We start from the raw sequence: 19,112 nt of genomic DNA on the forward strand, positions 1-19,112 counted from the left end.
TGGGGATACTGGATGCTATGTTGGAATGGGAATTACTATTGGTATTAGTAACTGCTAAGTGTATGCTTTAAAAATTGTATACGGTTAGGATCTTATAGCCTTAGAATAATTGATTTGGCCTTATTTCATGTTCCTTGTCTGGTTGTGGTCCTAGGGTAGAGTCTATTATTCGACAATCTATTAGATCCTGTTCTGTGTATAATTTGCCTGCATAAGGCAGCCGACAGTGAGGGTGGATGTGGATAGCATGAGTTGTGGTATGTGGGCTGAATGTTCTATGATAGTTTCATGGGTTGGAGAGTTACTGCACGAATGCTGCTTGCTTTGTGATTTGTGGAACTCTTGGATGATGGGGGTCAGCTACTAAGTGAATATGACGATATTCAGGAGGTAGATGGCTGGCATCATGAGGAGTTCTTTAGCAGCTGATGACAGGGTGAGGTCGGGAACCTAGGATATGCTCCAGTGATTTTAGTGAGGAGATTTGGCGAGGTTGGTGCTTTGGTTTGAGGAAGCGACTTAGAGAATTTGGGAGGATTGCTGAGGAAAGTATGGATAGGTGTGGAAGGTAGTATTGGGCCCATACTACTGAAAGTACATGATCCATACTCGAATCGATGAGAGTCTTGGAGAATCTAAGAAGCTTATGGGAAGGAGAATTCTCGGTCATGCTCTGATCGTGGGAATAACTATTTTGCAAGGTAAGGATGAGCACGTATGGGGAAGGACCAGGGTTTGGTCCCGGCTCCGGTGGTGAGCCAGTTAGTTGAAGGACTGCCAGGGATTTGAGTTTGCGTTGGATTAAGGAGATGGAAAGTGTTTTCCGTACTAGTCCCTACCCCATAGGGCTAAGGTTCGGTTCGCCTTGGATCTCTTGTATCAGGCGGCAAGGAGTTTTCGGTATTGGAGACTATGTCTTGGGAGTAATTTGTAGCCCGGGTTAGGGCAGAGGTTGCTCTAGCTATTGTAGTTCAATCGTTGACGATTGAGTTGGTAAGTGTGTCAGGGCGCCAGACCCTAAATGATATGTATCATAGAGTGTGAGGGCGGGAACTAGATTTAGGGTACCTCGGGAAGAGAGGATCAGGTCAGGTGCATTTAGTGGAGGGTCTCGGGAAGAGACACAAGACTTCTGAACAAGGTTGGAGAGGCCAGTAGGGTCGGGGTTGGTGTAGCGCGTGCGAGAAAGGCACAATGGAGCTTGCCAATCCAGCAGGTGGTTCGGCGGGTGTGTTATTGTATACGATTCTTTGGGTTGCTATCGGTTTCTTGTTGCTTGGAATCTTATAGTATGTTGGGTTCACGTTATCTTTGGGTTGTGATTATGTCATCGTTGGGTTGTATCTTCGGGGGGTATCTTATGTCTTTTGCATGCCGTGAATCATTAGTCGATTATTGAAGGGTCATTTCTCGTATAGCAAGCTCCAGGTGTTCGGTTGCATGTTGGGTGGTAGTCGAGATCGGTCTAGGTGCATTATGTGAAGGCCTGTGGTCAGGGTCCGCAGGATGGTTATTCACTATCGTCAGGATTCGGTGGTTTTAGTAGTTGTCCCTGGAGTGGCTACTGGAAACACCAAGGGAAGTGTTTGTTGCTGAGGTATTGGTTGGAGCATCTGTCTTTTGGATTTTGGGATTTGAGTGCAGTATCATTTCAAGCATCAGGGGCTATCGGTGTCGTTGGGATTCGGGAAGTGTTCATCTGGTCTTTAGAAGTTGTATGGTCTTTGGGGGATTGGCTAGTGATGGAGCACTAGTTGGTAAGCGCTAGTTGTCATCTGGTCGATCGTTGTAAGGTAAGAAGGATTGTGAATCCTTCAAATCTCGTGTGCTTTGAGAATTTAGTTGATTCAAAGTGGGGGAGAATCGTCCCAGGATTCAGAAGCAGGAGAGGTATTGAAACTGGGATATGTTTCGCATCCTCGTCGGGAAGAAAGACGGCAAGCGGCTATTGGGATTTCGGATTGTGTGACTTGGGAGTTCGGTAAAACTTCCCAGCATGTGAGTCGCATCTTCTTGGTGCTTGAAAGCATAATTTGGGGAATCAGGTTGGGGTTCCAGTCATGAATTGAGTTCAGTTGGGTGTACGGTCGAGTGTGTGCTCGAATCTGAGTGTATCTGAATTGATAGCTTGGGGGAAAGGCGTAGGGCTGCGATTGTGGTGAGGTGAAAGTGTTGTAAGACTATGGGAGAACCGTATCATTCACTAGTACTCGGTTAGGGTGAAAGTGTTGTAAGACTACGGGGGAGCCGTAGCATTCACTAGTATCAGTTTGGGTGAAAGTGTTGTTGTAACATCCCAAATTTAAGGCCAAAATTTTCATTTTTAATTAAGTAATTATAAAACCAATAGTATAAAAACATACATAGTGTCATCCCATGTCAAAACCAATATGTCAATAATCAAAACATGTCATAATAAAACAATATCAGAGTATAACTCCCAAAGTTCTCGTGTGCGGAAATCATGGTGTGATGCGCTGCAATCATGTCGGCTCCTTTCCTTTCGAAGAAGAAGTACCTGAAACCAAAACTGAAAACCGTAAGCACAAAGCTTAGTGAGCTCCCTCATCATACCACATAATCACATACTGCCAGACATATCTGGGTGCCCGACCTTCCCTGTCAAGCATATTTGGGTGCTCGACCTACCTTGTCAGGCATATCTGGGTGCCCGACTTACCCTCCGGTATATTTCAACCGGTTATGGGGTCTATTTCACCCCTACCACTACCACATAATATCATAGCATAAACATACTGTCAGGCATATCTGGTTGCCCGACCTACCCTTCGGTGTATTCCAACCGGTTACGGGGTCTATTTCACCCCCTACCACTACCACATAATAACATATCAATAAGCACATAAATCATAAAATTTAGTGGCATACCAGACAATTATCACAAAGACAATCATCTCTACTATAAACAGCTGCTAGTGGGCCGACATTGGTGCCCTCGACCCACTCATACAGGAAGGTAACTCACCTCAAAAGCTACACAGAACTTGCTAAGGCCTGACTCCGTATATTAGTTCTCTACTCAATGCCTACATTTACCAAGTGATCAATCCATCAAAATCCCGTAATACCCAAAATGCCCCCAGAAGCCAAACTTGGTCAACCATGGTCAAATTCAAGGTTAACAGTCAAGGTCCACCGTCCATGTTGACCCAACTCGTCGAGTGCATCCATCAACTCGTCGAGTTCCTTCAGTCTTCAGAAAACCGAGAAAACCCTAGCCAACTCGCCGAGTCATCTCTTCAACTCGCCGAGTTTGCTCAGTAATCAAAAAGGTCGGGGGGACCACGATCCAACTCCCCGAGTTGGGTAAACAACTCGTCGAGTTTTCCTTAGTCTTTACTCATTCAGTCACTTCCAAGCGAGTTTAATGCCTCCAAGCCATAGATCTGGTCCCCTTGGGCTGAGATACCACGTAAAGTTGCTAGCTTTACGTCCATGCATGGTATCAAGAGGCTAAAAACACTAAAACTAAGCTTCATAAGGGACCTAGGGTATGGAGGAGGGCCAAGACTTGATAAAGCTGGCAGCGTTAAGTCTCAATAGGCCATGAAATGTCTATATCTAAAGTCATAACTTCATAACATGTTCAAATCCATGAATGACTCCAAAATAAGCTACTAAAGGCCATAAACTTCTAAAAGAAGAGATCTAGCAAATAAATAGTCAAGGTATCGACTTTATACCTCCAAATGGTTGCAACAACACTGAAAATCATGGATCTAAAGCTTCTCCCTTCAACTTTGCACCACCAACTTCACACTCCTTCAAGAAAAGCACAAAAGAACATTCTTTAGGCTCACACACACTCAAAATGGGGAAAAAGGCACGATTAGGGTTTTCTCTGGACTGAGGGGAGGATGAGGGAGGCCACAATGAAACATTAAGGCCTTTAAATAGGGTACAAAACCCTAAAAATTAGGGTTTCATTTCAGGCAGCCTACTCGTCGAGTTGAAGCCTCCCAACTCGTCGGGTAGGTTTCTTAACCCGCGTCCCAAATCATCTCTGCTCGACGAGTCTGGGGCTCCCAACTCGTCGAGTTTCTTTATAAAAGTGCATAAATGATGATTTTAAATACATACCAGGAACCAGACATTACAATTCTCCCCCACTTGTCTCAGACTTCGTCCTTGAAGTCTGCTGCTGTTGGAAAAAGCTATGGGTAGTTCTCCCTCATCTCATCCTCCAACTCCCACGTCCATTCTGATCCCTTGCGGTGCTGCCACTGCACCTTCACCAACTCTACCCTCTTGTTCCTCAGATCCTTCGTCTTCCTGTCGAGAATGGCTACTGGCCTCTCGATGTAGTTCATGCTGTCATCCACCTGAATATCCTCTAAAGGCACAACTGCAGAGTCATCCACTAAGCACATCCGTAGATGGGAGACATGAAAAATGTTGTGGATCTGTCTGAGCTCTTCCGGAAGATCCAACCGATACGCCACCTTGCCCACCCATGCTATAACCCTGAAAGGTCTGATATACCTGGGGCCCAGCTTGCCCCGTTTTATTGATGCAGATGATACCTTTCCAAGGTGACACCTTCAGAAGGACCATATCCCCGACCTGAAACTCCAGGTCCGATCGGCGTCTGTCGGCGTAGCTCTTCTGCCAACTCTGGGCCATCTGGAGTCTACTATGGACCTGTTGGATCTTCTCCGTCGTCTTGAGTACTACTTCGGTACTCCCCATGACCCTATGCCCCACCTCACCCCAGCATATTGGGGTCCAGCACTTCCTCCCATAAATCAACTCGAAGGGAGGCCGACTGATCCTGGCGTGGTAGCTATTATTATAAGAAAACTCTGCCAAGGGAAGGTAGGTATCCCTGCTACCACCGAAGTCTAGAACGCACGCCCGCAGCATATCCTCCCAGGCCTGGATGGTCCGCTCGCTCTGACCATCCGTCTGCGAGTGAAAAGTTATGTTGAAGTGCAGACGAGTACCCAACTCGTCATGAAATTTCTTACAGAATCTGGAAGTGAACCATACATCCCTGTCAGAAATCACGGAAACTGGCACCCCGTGTCGAGCTACTACCTCTCTGATGTAGGTTTTGGCCAGCTTCTTGACCGACATACTATCCTGTATCGGTATGAAATGGGCGCTCTTGGTCAACCGATCCACGATGACCCATATCGCGTCAACTCCATGCGCCGTCCGAGGCAACTTCGTAATGAAGTCTATGGTAATATCCTCCCATTTCCACACAAGGATATCCAACGGCTGCGTTTTGCCATGAGGTCTCTGGTGTTCGGCATTGACCTTCCTACACGTCAAGCACCTCTCGACGTACCAGACTACATCCCGCTTCATGCAAGGCCACCAGTAATCAGGACGGATATCTCTATACATATTCGTCGCCCCGGGATGGATGGAAAATTTAGATTTGTGCACCTCCTCCATCAGGATTTGGCGTACACCACCCGCGTACAGAACCCACACTCTACGATAGAGTGTCAATAGCCCGCGGCTATCATAGTCGAAGGAGGAAATCTGACCCACGATACGCTCACTCTTCCGGTGCTCCTCCTTCATAGCTTCCTGCTGAGCCTCCCAAATCCGCTCCAAAAGTGGAGTCACTATTGTCATCCTCAGGTAGACGTCTCTGATCGGGGCCGCAAATGCCTTGTGGCTAAGTGCATCGGCCACAACATTGGCCTTCCCCCGGTGGTAGAGGATCTCACAATTATAATCCTTCACCACATCCAACCACCTCTGTTATCTCATGTTCAGATTTGGCTGGTCCATCAAGTACCTCAAGCTCTTGTGATCCGTGTAAATGGTACAAGGGACCCCATAGAGGTAGTGTCGCCAACTCTTGAGGGAAAAAACAACTGCCCCCAACTCCAGGTCATGTGTCGGGTAATTCACCTCGTGAGGCTTCAACTGCCTCGAGGCGTAAGCGATGACATGCCCTCTCTGCATCAACATTGTGCCCAAAACCGAGATAGACGCGTCACAATACACTACAAAATCATCAACACCCTCTGGAAGGGCTAAGATCGGCGCCTCACACAACCTCTTCCTCAAAGTCTCGAACGTTGCCTGCTGCTCAGGCCCCCAGCGGAATGTCACCGACTTCTTGGTCAGTCGCGTCAGTGGAACAACAATCTTGGAGAAATCCTGGATGAATCTCCGATAGTAACCCACCAGACCAAGAAAACTTTGAATCACAGTTGGAGACCTTGGAACCTCCCATCTCATCATGGCATGTATCTTGGCCGGATCGATCAGTATATCGTTCTGGTTGACAAGGTGCCCCAGAAACTGCACCTCGCGCAACCAAAACTCACACTTGGAGAACTTTGCGAAAAGTCTCTCCCTCCTCAATGTCTCCAGCACCTCCCTCAAGTGCTCCTCGTGCTGCTCCTGCGTCTTGGAGTAAACCAAGATGTCATCAATAAATATTATCACAGACCGATCCAGCATCGGTCTGTATACACGGTTCATGAGATCCATGAACGTGGCATGAGCATTGGTGAGCCCAAATGGCATCACCACGAACTCGTAATGACCATATTGAGTCCGAAACGTTGTCTTCTGTACATCCTCGCCTCTAACTCTCATCTGATGGTAGCCTGATCGCAAATCAATCTTGGAAAACCATGATGCTCCCTGAAGCTGGTCGAAGAGATCGTCAATCCTCGGGAGTGGGTAACGGTTCTTCACTATTACCTTATTCAACTCCCATTAATCTACACACATCCGATGTGACCCGTCCTTCTTCTTCACAAATAGGATCGGGGCTCTCCATGGCGAACTGCTCGGGCTGATAAATCCTTTTTCCAACAGCTCCTCCAGCTGTGTAGACAACTCCTGCATCTTGGGAGGAGCCAACCGATATGGTGCCTTGGCTATCGGAGCCGCACTAGGAACTAGGTCAATCCTCAACTCCACCTGTCTCTCTGGAGGTATCCCAGGTAAATCCTCCAGGAATACATCCGGATATTCCCACACAACTGGCACATCGTTCACGGTCTCCTTACCCTCCTCCCGTGTATCCATAACGTAGGCGGCGAAATCTGTACATCCCTGATGACGGTAGCGTCTGGCTCTTGTTGCTGAAAATATGACTGGTTCACGCCGCGGTCTCTCATCCTGAATCACCAGCTCTCCCCCACTTGGGGTCCTAACCCATACCAACTGCTACTCACAGTCGATCACTGCCCCATTAAGGCTCAACCAATCCATGCCTATGATGACCTTGTTCCCATGCAAAGGAATGGGGACCAAATCCACGAGATAAAGCTCGTCAAACATCCCCAGGACACAATCTGTATAAACCTCTGATGCCCGAACGGATCGATCGTCTGTAATCACGACCTCCAAAGGACAATCCAACATACTCGTAGGATCGGCAAACCTCTTGCTGAGTGCAAGAGATACGAATGATCGGTTAGCCCCCGAGTCGAATGTGACATCCCCATTTTCACGGCTAGAAAAGACTGATTTTGTTTATGCTTTATAAAAATCAGAGTACCTCTTTTAGTGAAAATGTTGTGGAATTTGTTCCCAGTAAAACATGATAAATACGTTATCAAAACATTTCCGAAGAAATGTATTTTTATTCATTTTAAAACATTTGGGATGTCATCGTCAAAACAGAAACATAAGCATAAACAGAACTTACATTCATTTACACTAGTGATCTACATCTCTTTAATCTCTCAGTGTAATGTAACTTCGTATCGACACCTGTGATACAAATAAGCTTGAGTGGGTCTGGTTGGGAAACCTGGTGAGTACACAGGGATTTCAATCCCACAATGTTATATCATATATATAATTTAGAACTCACAAAATATACAATTTCACCATATATATATATATATATATATATATATATATATATATATATATATAAGCAACTCTTACCCCACCCCGTTAATCCTTACAACGAGACTATCCATACTCTCGGACCTTAAATTTTACCTGTTACTTAACCCATACTCTCGGATCTAATTCATGCTCTCGGATCAATAATTGTGCCCATTCCATACTCTCGGATTAGGGACAAGTGTCTATGTGTAAATCCATTCTCCCGGATTAACGACGAATGACTATGTCCTATCCATACTCCCGGACTGAGGACGACTAACTATGTCTTAATCCATACTCCCGGACTAAGGACAACTGATTATGTCTTAATCCATACTCCCGGATTAATGACAGTTGACATGTCTAATCCATGCTCCCGGATCAATGACATATACTAAAGTTCTATTCTCTGAGTATAACTCACTCGTACTCGTAAGAAAATACTACCCAATATTCCTCATAATTAATTTAGGTTTACTCTTTATCCTAAATCATCATATATAATCAGGTATGTTCTTTAACAAGTATTTCAGGCAACATCAATTAACTCGCACATAAACATATAATTAATACTTCAATCAATACTTGTATTAAAATCATGTTCATGAAATGGACTATGCACTCACTTGATAAGGTGGTGACTCGGTACTCGGACAGCGCTTCGTTTACTTTAAAATAATTTCCTTCGACGAAACCTAGTATTATTACCACTAGATTTTAGTCTAATATTTACCGTGACTAATTATTAGTCTTATTATTATTATTATTATTATTATTATTATATAAGCGTTTAAACAATATTTTCCAACCACTATGTACAGACAGGGGCCAGACATAAAACACCGGAGGGCAGGACCATTTTGGCATATAGCACTTCTGAAATCCAACAACCCTATGCGGCCCTTTAAACCAGATTCCCCGTACCGCGAGTAGTTAAAAAGATATTATAACGACACTTATATAAGTCATAATAATAGCTCAAATATTTATTATAAGTTCATAATAACAATACTAATTTTAAATATAAGTTATATTAAAATAGGGTAAACATAAATTACTTACAAGGGGCTTTTAGCTAGGAGTCGGACTCTGCAGGGGCAGAACTTCGTCGCTGAATCTTTCTAAGAAAGATTCGTGCAGCGCTTCAGCGCTCACCTTACTATACTAAAACTACAGAAAGAGAAGTCGAATCACGAGGGACCGAAATGCTCGGGGGATAAGAAGAGAAAGACTCTTGAATCAAGATAATGGTGCAAGAAATATGAGAGCCCAAACCTCTTATTTATAGTAATTGAATTTACAAAAACTACCCTCCATAATTACTTAATGACCTTATAGTTATATAAATGACTAAACACCCATTCATAATACTATTTTAAATAGATTTAACGATATTTGTACTAAACTAATGTCGAAAGTACTCAACACTAGTCTTATAATAACCGCATTGTCGATACCTTTCTAATGATATATACATTTGTATATATATGTGTACGTATATATGATTTATACTTTATTTTAATACGTAAATATGTTATTATAATTTGTAACTCGTTCATACAAACTCCATTTTTGACGTTCTTTATATCCACGTGTTGGTATTTACGAGTACTACAACTTTCATTTAGACGTCGTCAGCTCATTCTCATTCGATCTCATATTTACAAAATTGTATCGAATTTATCGCGCTCGAAGAGTAGGGACCAAGTTTTGTCCATATCTTTAACATACGAGCTCTACTCTCGACATTATTTATATCCACGCGTAGGTAAAAACAAGATCTAAAGCTTTCATTTAAACTCCGTCGGCTAATTCTCGACCGATCATAAATTCAACAGTAGGACGAGATTATACTGTTAAATGTCCGCGTAAAATTCATAACTTCTACATACGGACTCCGTTTTCGTCTGTCTTTTTACCGTTGAGTTCCTATTAATGAGATATTCAACTATCATTTAGGTCGCGTAGGCCAAAAACCACTCGAACTAAAATTCGAGTTTCGGGTCGTGCACTGCTATGCCAAATCTTAGAAAATTCATAACTTCCTCATACGAAGTCAGATTTGGGTGTTCTTTTTTTGTATCTTCTCGGTTTAACGTATACTACAAATTTTGTTTAGATCACTAAGGCTAAAAAGTCTTCTACCTTAAATTCACTATTTACGTCTCCTAGTGCCATGCCGGTTTTGCCGTAACACTTCGACGAGCCATAACTTCTTCGCTATAACTCGGATTTCGGCGTTATTTATATGTACGGAACCCTTGTAACATATACTAAAACTTGGTTAAGATTAATCCTTCCAAATAATCTTCCATCAAAAACTCATTTTTGATGCTCATCGTCTCTAAATCGACTAGCCCGGATCTGCGGGCGTTACAATTCTCTCCCCTTAGGATGATTACGTCCCGGAATCATCAACGAAACATGGCTGTATAATGACTCCGTACGTTATCTCTTTATCCTAGGTAATAATCGTAACTTCTATGTTCCTTCGAATGAGTATCTAATTCTTGGACATCTCGACTGCAGGCGGTGCTCGATCTTGCACTTGCTCCCTATCTCACGTTAGACTCCAAATTATGACCTTCAAGTCACAATCTCGATCCTCATTGGATACGAACTTAAGATAAGTTTTTTATTTTATTACTACAATGGAACGATGTGTCATATTCTAATAACCTATCATCGTATGTTGCAACGCTTAGACTCAGGTCTCTTAGAGTCTTCCAGAACACACTATACTTTCGTTCATGTTCTAATCTCATCTTAAAAGGTAGCATTTCTAGCTACAAGCAACTTTTCGCGATACCTCTACTTATTGCTTTTTATTTCAATCTTCCGTCTTAAGTCAGATGCTACATCGAACTTAATTCTCTGAACCACATAACATACTCAGCGTAGTCGGACTCAAATTGATATGACCACTAGGGTCGGAATAACAATCATCTTCTTAGTCATTACCGAAACGATGGTAACGACATACTTGAATAAAACAAAATCAATTACTAGCTCCTTGGTAACCTTGTAACTTTCCTTGATCCAAGCGTGAGTCTTGTGCTTCCGGTAGTATAGGCCTCTACTACCATTCACACCTACTCATACTCGTCCCAAGTATTGTCTCGCGGTTTTCCAAGTCATCATACAAGAAAATCACACAACAGCTTAACACATCAGATAGTAAAACGAAGGTTTTATATTATTCCTTGAAACGATTAAATGGGTGTTCAAGTTCATCCTAGACTATGCCTCTAATAGGCTACACCTTAAGATACTATAACTTGATCTTTGGATATCCATCCTCACTACTGATTCCTTGCATTGTCAGCTGCTTCGTCTAGGATCATATGGAATGCTCTTGCCTTCGGTTTTGGCGGCACATTTGGCTTTGTAGCTTCTTCTCTCCTTGGGCAGTTTTGCTTGTAGTGTCCTTCTTCACCACACCTAAAGCAAACTTCTCTCTTGGTTGTGCATTTACTGGTATAATGACCAGTATTCCCGCATTTGAAGCAGGTCATCTCTTTAGAGCATCTCCCAATGTGCTTCCTTCTGTACTTGTCACACCATTGTGCTCCTTCTCCAGACTTTGAGAATTTTCTCTTCTCGTCGGACCTGGTGGATCCTTCAAACTTTCTCTTATCGCCAACTTCAGCCTTGCTGGCGGCTCTTCCCTTGATCATATCTTCAACAGACTTGGCAGCCCAGATAGCTGCCTCTAGAGTAGGTGACTGATGTACCGGCACCGCATACTCCCAGGGAAGTCCCTTTGCGTACTTGTCGACTTTTGTCAGCTCTTCTGGTACAAGGCGCAAAGCAAACTCCATTTTGTCCGTGAAGTTGTCGGTGTATTCATCGATGGACATGCTCCCTTTTGTTCAAAGTTAGGAATTGGTTCTCTAGCTCGAGCAGGTTTTGGGCTGAGCAATACTTGCGCTTGAAATGCACCAAAAACTCTGCCCAAGTCAGTTGCAGGGGCTCATTTGGGCTTAGACTCTTCCCCAGGGTGTTCCACCAACGCACAGCGCCTCCTTACGTACTGCAAATGTGGTCTGTAACTTGCCTCTGCATCCACACATCATGAAGGCCAACTCCATCTCCGATATCCAATCCATAACTCCGATCGGATATTCCTTTCCAGTGAAAGTCGATGGCTTGAAAGTTAGAAAATCTTTGTACTTGCATCCGTTCCTCTCGTCTCCGTCATCTTGGTTGTTTCGTCGTACTATTGGTGGGTTGGCTTGACCAACGGTCCCACTGTAGTTCCTTCCTTCTGACTGCCCATCATTCAGTTCGGGTTGTTCGACTGGTATTGTAGCTTCCTCTCGATTATGTTGAAGCAAACGTCTGGTTTCCTCCATTTGACGATCCAACATCATTTGAACAGTATGAGGAGATTATACTGTTAAATGTTCGCGTAAAATTCATAACTTCTACATACGGACTCCGTTTTCGTCTGTCTTTTTACCGTTGAGTTCCTATTAATGAGATATTCAACTATCATTTAGGTCGCGTAGGCCAAAAACCGCTCGAACTAAAATTCGAGTTTCGGGCCGTGCACTGCTATGCCAAATCTTAGAAAATTCATAACTTCCTCATACGAAGTCAGATTTGGGTGTTCTTTTTTTGTATGTTCTCAGTTTAACGTATACTACAAATTTTGTTTAGATCACTAAGGATAAAAAGTCTTTTACTGTAAATTCACTATTTACGTCTCCCGGTGCCGTGCTGGTTTTGTCGTAACACTTCGACGGGCCATAACTTCTTCGTTATAACTCGGATTTCGGCGTTCTTTATATGTACGGAACCCTTGTAACATATACTAAAACTTGGTTAAGATTAATCCTTCTAAATAATCTTCCATCAAAAATTCATTTTTGATGCTCCTCGTCTCTAAATTGACTAGCCCGGATCTGCGGGCGTTACATCGAACAATACCAGCACTGGGATACCGTTCACATGGAACGATCCTGAAACAGAATACATGGAATATAAATAACAAAATTGACATAAAATAAAAGCTATGGAGAAGAAAGATACCAGTCACCACATCTGGTGCAACACGTGCCTCCTCAACGGTCAACTGGAAGGCTCAGCTCCTCACCACAGGAGCACCTGGCTTGCCCTGGCGGCCATCTGTGATCCGCAGCGTTGCTGGAGCTGGCACCGCCACTGGCTCTCCTGATACCAATCTTGGGCAGTTGGCCTTTTTATGGCCCCGCTGATTGCAATGGAAACAAATCAGGTCTGATGTATGAATGATGGGGGTAAGGGCAGTACAATTCTTGCTAAAGTGCCCAGTCTTGCTGCACTTGTAGCATCCCGATCCCCCAGCTCTGCAAACTCCCTCGTGTGGTTTGTTGTATTTCCCATAGTGGCTCCGGCCTTGCTGACCCTTCGACCTCGAGTCGAATCCCTTGGGTTTGTTCGCCGAAACCCTAGTCGTCTGCCCAACTTCCACCTTCCTCTTCTGAATGTGCTATATATCAATCTCCCTCTCTCGTGTCGTGGCTATCATATTATCCAAATTCAGGCATGCCGAATAGCTGATATATTTCCAAATGTTAGCTCTCTACATATCATGGTACCGGATTTTCTTCATCTCTTCATCACCCACGTACCGGGGCACCAACAAGGCCCTCTCCCTGAACTTGGCGGTAATCTCCGCCACCGCCTCAGTAGTCTGTCTCATATCCAAAAACTCCCTGGCCAGCTACTGAATCACCACAGCTGGCGCAAACTCCGACCGAAACCTGGACACAAAATCTGACTAGGTCATGGCCTCAATGGTTGGGGCTCCCAAAGTATCACCGACTGCCTCCCACCAGTCTCTAGCTCGCTCTCTCAAACAATCCGCAGCGAATCTAACCTTCGACCCCTTAGGGCAGAAGCTCGTCAACTATGCAGACTCAATGTCTGCAATCCATCGTCTAGCCACTATAAGGTCCTTCACCCCACAGAAGTCTGGTGCTCCGCATCCCCAGAAATCCTTGAAAGAGAGCATGTGAGTACGTGACTGACCAGGTGTCATGTCACTCCTGAATGCCCTAAGGCGATCCTCCATCAACTCAATGATACCCTCCTTGATAGACCCGAAAATCACCGGGGTCGCCTCAAGGATGCCTCTTGTAATCTCGGATGCAATGAACTCACGCAATCCATCATCGACTGGCTCGGAACCCGTACCCGAACCTGACCCAGACCCTGAACCTCCTGCTCCATGACTTGTCATCACCATTCTGAAACAAACCACACAATCGTTAGAGTCATACATAATATCGAGAGACCTCATGCTCACTACAAGTTCCCTGGTTTAATCTCAATTCTCCTTGACTCGAGTACGGATCCTCTGCTTTCAGTAGTACGGGCCCATACTACCTTCCACATATATCCGTACTTTCGTCAAGGATTGCTTTGACTTCACCAAGTCCCTTTCACTACTACTGCTCGCTGCACTAATCTCATCCTAGGCTTACCCTAGGGTAATCTCCGACCTACTCTCTGCCATCAGCTGCATAAGAAGTTCCTGATATCTTTACCTAACTAGCTCACGAATTCCATTATATATCACTAGAACCAGATAATTGTCCGAATGAGAGGTCCTACCCTACAACGGTTGGACTTAGACAAGAGCTGCGAAATAGGGATAGACCTAACCTTCTGAAATTATTTAGTCCTCGTAATATGTAACTTAACGTATTCGTTTACTAGTTAATTAAAGATAACTAGAACTCCTAAAAGCACAAAGCAAGCAACATTCGAGCATTGAGTAACCAAAACCAAGCATACCCTAATCAGGTCATCATATCACTGACTAATCAGTAGTAGCATGTAGTTCAATAAGCTCGTACAGTAGGCATACAAGGCATCTTCCTAGATCCTTATCCCTAATCTAGCATGCAATTCTCATACACATACAGTAGGCATATAAGGCATCCTTCCTAGATCCTTAGCCCTATTCTAGCATGCAATTCTCATAATCATAGCATATATCATAGAAAAATGTATGGTATCTTGGGGAAAATTACTTGAGCTCGGTCGAATGCACGCATCACACTCCTTGTTCTTTCTCAAAATCCCTTCATTTTAATTTTTAGAAAATTTATTTATTTATTTTTTTGTAAAAACCTTTCAAACCCTCGATTTGAGTTCAAACACATCCGAGAGTGTGCCCGAATCCCTCAAACCAAGGCTCTGATCCCAACTTGTAACATCCCAAAATTTAATACCAAAAATTTCATTTTTAATTAAGTAATTATAAAACCAATAGTCTAAAAACATCCATAGTGTCATCCCATGTCAAAACCAATATGTCAACAATCAAAACATGTCGTAATAAAACAATGCCAGAGTATAACTCCCAAAGACCTCGTGTGCGGAAATATTTGTGTGATGCGCTGCAATCATGCCAGCTCCTTTCCTTTCGAAGAAGAAGTACCTGAAAACAAAACTGAAAACCGTAAGCACAAAGCTTAGAGAGATCCCCCATCACACCATATAATCACATGCTGTCAGGCATATCTGGGTGCCCGACCTAGCCTGTCAAGCATATATGGGTGCTCGACCTACCCTATCAGGCGTATCTGGGTGCCCGACCTACCCTCCAATATATTTCAACCGGTTACGGGGTTTATTTCACCCCTACCACTACCATATAATATCATAGCATAAACATACTGTCAGACATATCTGGGTGCCCGACCTACCCTTCGGTGTATTCCAACCGGTTACGGGGTCTATTTCACCCCTACCACTACCACATAATAACATATCAATAAGAACATAAATCATAAAAGTTAGTGGCATACTAGACAATTATCACAAAGACAATCATCTCTACTATAAACAGATACTAGTGGGCCGATATTGGTGCCCTCGACCCACTCATACAGGAAGGTAACTCACCTCAAAAGCTGCACAGAACTTGCTAAGGCCTGACTCCGTATATCAGCTCTCTACTCAATGCCTACATTTACCAAGTGATCAATCCATCAAAATCCTGTAATACCTAAAATGCCCCCAGAAGTCAAACTTGGTCAACCATGGTCAAAGTCAAGGTCAACAGTCCATGTTGACCCAACTCGTCGAGTGCATCCATCAACTCGTCGAGTTCCTTCAGTCTTCAGAAAATTGAGAAAACCCTAGCCAACTCACCGAGTCATCTCTTCAACTCGCCGAGTTTACTCAGTAATCAAAAAGGTCGGGGGGACCACGATCCAACTCACCGAGTTGGGTAAACAACTCGTCGAGTTTTCCTTAGTCTTAACTCATTCAGTCACTTCCAAGCGAGTCTAATGCCTCCAAACCATAGATCTGGTCCCCTTGGGCTGAGATACCACGTAAAGTTGCTAACTTTACGTCCATGCATGGTATCAAGAGGCTAAAAACACTAAAACTAAGCTTCATAAGGGACCTAGGGCATGGAGGAGGGCCAAGACTTGATAAAGTTGGCAACTTTAAGTCTCAATAGGCCATGAAATGTCTAGATCTGAAGTCATAACTTCATAACATGTTCAAATCCATGAATGACTCCAAAATAAGCTACTAAAGGCCATAAGATTCTCAAAGAAGAGATCTAGCAAATAAATAGTCAAGGTATCGAATTTATACCTCCAAATGGTTGCAACAACACTGAAAATCTTGGATCTAAAGCTTCTCCCTTCAACTTTGCACCACCAATTTCACACTCCTTCAAGAAAAGCACCAAAGAACACTCTTTAGGCTCACACACACTCAAAATGGGGAAAGAGGCACGATTAGGGTTTTCTATGGACTGAGGGGACGATGAGGGAGGCCACAATGAGACATTAAGGCCTTTAAATAGGGTACAAAACCCCGAAAATTAGGGTTTCATTTCTGGCAGCCTACTCGTCAAGTTGAGGCCTCCCAACTCGTCGAGTAGGTTTCTTAACCCGCGTACCAAATCATCTCTACTTGACGAGTCTGGGGCTCCTAAATCGTCGATTTTCTCTATAAAAGTGCATAAATTATGATTTTAAATGCATACCAGGAACCAGGCGTTACAGTTGTAAGATTGCGGGGTAGCCTTAGCATTCACTAGTAGCCAGATAGTGTGGGAAATGTTGTAAGACTACGAGGTTGCCGTAGCATTCACTAGCGGCCAGATAGTATGAGAAGTATTGTAAGACTGTGGGGTAGCCGTAGCATTCACTAGCGGCCAGATAGTGTGAGAAGTGTTGTAAGACTGCGGGGTAGCCGTAACATTCACTAGCGGTCAGATAATGTGGAAATTGTTGTAAGACTGCAGGGTAGCCGTGACATTCACAGATTTATTCAGATGACTTAGGCCAGGGTGGGCTAGTTCGCAAGGTTGTGATTAGGTCACAACATAATTGGAACCAGGAAACGGTAGGTCGAAAGAGACCAGGTATGATGTAAGACTACAGTTATTCTGGTAGCATTCACCTTTTTGCGTCTGATTCAGTGGTGACAGGTTGTCAGCCTATCATGATAGGATTGATCAAAGAATTGAAGGAGCCATGAGTGGCGGTATAGATAGGGCAGTTACTTCGGAGGTCGCGTAGGATTGATGTGTGTGTTTTTTGCCCAACAATCGGTTAGGTGTCCGGTATTTCGAGTAGTTGACAGATAAGGTGGGATCAGAGAGGTCTCAGCTACTTCTAAAAAGCATCAAGTGGTATCAAGAAGAGTCGAAATGGGTTCGGTGACTTGGGGTTCGTGTGTGGAATTGCTTGTATTCGGGGTTTACGCTAAGTTGTTTGCAGTTGGATTAAATAATCTCAGAGTGGTTGATTTGACCTTGTTGGGCAACTCTCGTATGAGTCTAACCGTTGCAGGGATAAGTCTCATACTCAAAGGATTATCTGAGCTTCTGTTGGGTATAAGTGTTCTGCAGAGATATTTGGTCTGTGATTCCGTTTCTCGTGGGAATCTCAAGTTATCAGAAGTTAAGTTGTCAGTTGGGAGATAAATGGACTGGGTTCAACAATAATAATTCAATATGGGTAGTCTGTCAGGGAGACAGACCATCTCGAGACTTGAGATTTTAGATTGAGTAGATGTGATCATGTTGTAAGGAATTCGTTCATCTTCGGGTTTTAGAACCCTACGAGGGATGGTTTTGGTTGCCTTGGAAAGGCTAGGGTATGCTTGTAGTTGTGGTTGTGTTGCTCAAGTTGCTTGGCGTGTCAGGAGTGGTAAGGAATGATTTCGAGGACGAAATCTAATTTAAGCTAGGGAGAGTTGTAACATTTCGTTTGTGATTAAGTAATTAAATAATAAACCATGAACCCCAAGATGTAAATTTATATTTTATATTATTCTATCGTATCCCTAAAATCCATAATAATTTAGTAAGACGTTCGTGTTGGGGGTTAAATGGCATAACTTTTGAATATTGGGGGGGTTAAGTGTAATTTCTGGATTGGTATGTAAAGATTTTCAGAAGTCGGGGGTGATTGGTAAAATATTGGAGTTAAATTGAAAGGATTTTGGAATGTTGAGGGCTGAATGGTAACTTATGGATTTAAGTTGAAAAGAAATTGAGAGGATGGGCTGGAAGTGTAATAAAAGGGTTAAGTTGATCATGGACGGGCTTATATCCCGTCACCCTCCTCATTGTAACATCCGGTTTACCAAGTATATTGTTTTAAGTATTTAATTTAAGGATTTTGGAGGGACTCGACGAGTTGGTGCCTAAACTCGTCGAGTAGGGTCGCGGCCTGGTGATGTGGATAATGAATGGACTCGACGAGTCGGAGAGATGACTCGCCGAGTCAGCGCTGTTGGCAGAAACCCTAATTCTCCCGGGCCTGGGCCTATTTAAAGGCACTTAAGGTCTCCTATTGCGGCTACCCTTCAGATGAGAGAACCCTAAACGAGTCCTGAGTGCTTTGGGCAAGAAAGAGAGCCATGTTGAGCTTCTTGGTGGGTGTCTTGCAAGGAAGAGGAAGGTTTCAAGCCAAAAGGGCCAAAGGAGGTTGTAGATCCGCGATTTGCAACCGCGGAGCATCAGTTGGAGGTATCAATTCGGACCCCCTTTCTTCCCTATTTGAGTAGATCTTTCTTTTGTGGATTAGGGCTTGTATTACCTTCTTGATGGGGTTTTGAATGCATCAAACCCCTCTTATGAGCTGATTGCATAGATCTGGACCTTGGAGGGTCCAGAGAGTCCGAAAGTGGGAAGCCATGGTGGAGAAACCATTGGGCTTTGAAGCTAGGAACCATTAATGGAATTTTTATGGTTTATAATGCAAAATACACCATGCATGGACATCAAGATCGGACCTTTACGCGAC

The sequence above is a fragment of the Lactuca virosa genome, chromosome 5 (genome assembly GCF_052849685.1).
Source record: "Lactuca virosa cultivar CGN04683 chromosome 5, Lactuca_virosa_CGN04683_v6, whole genome shotgun sequence".
Taxonomy (NCBI): domain Eukaryota; kingdom Viridiplantae; phylum Streptophyta; class Magnoliopsida; order Asterales; family Asteraceae; genus Lactuca; species Lactuca virosa.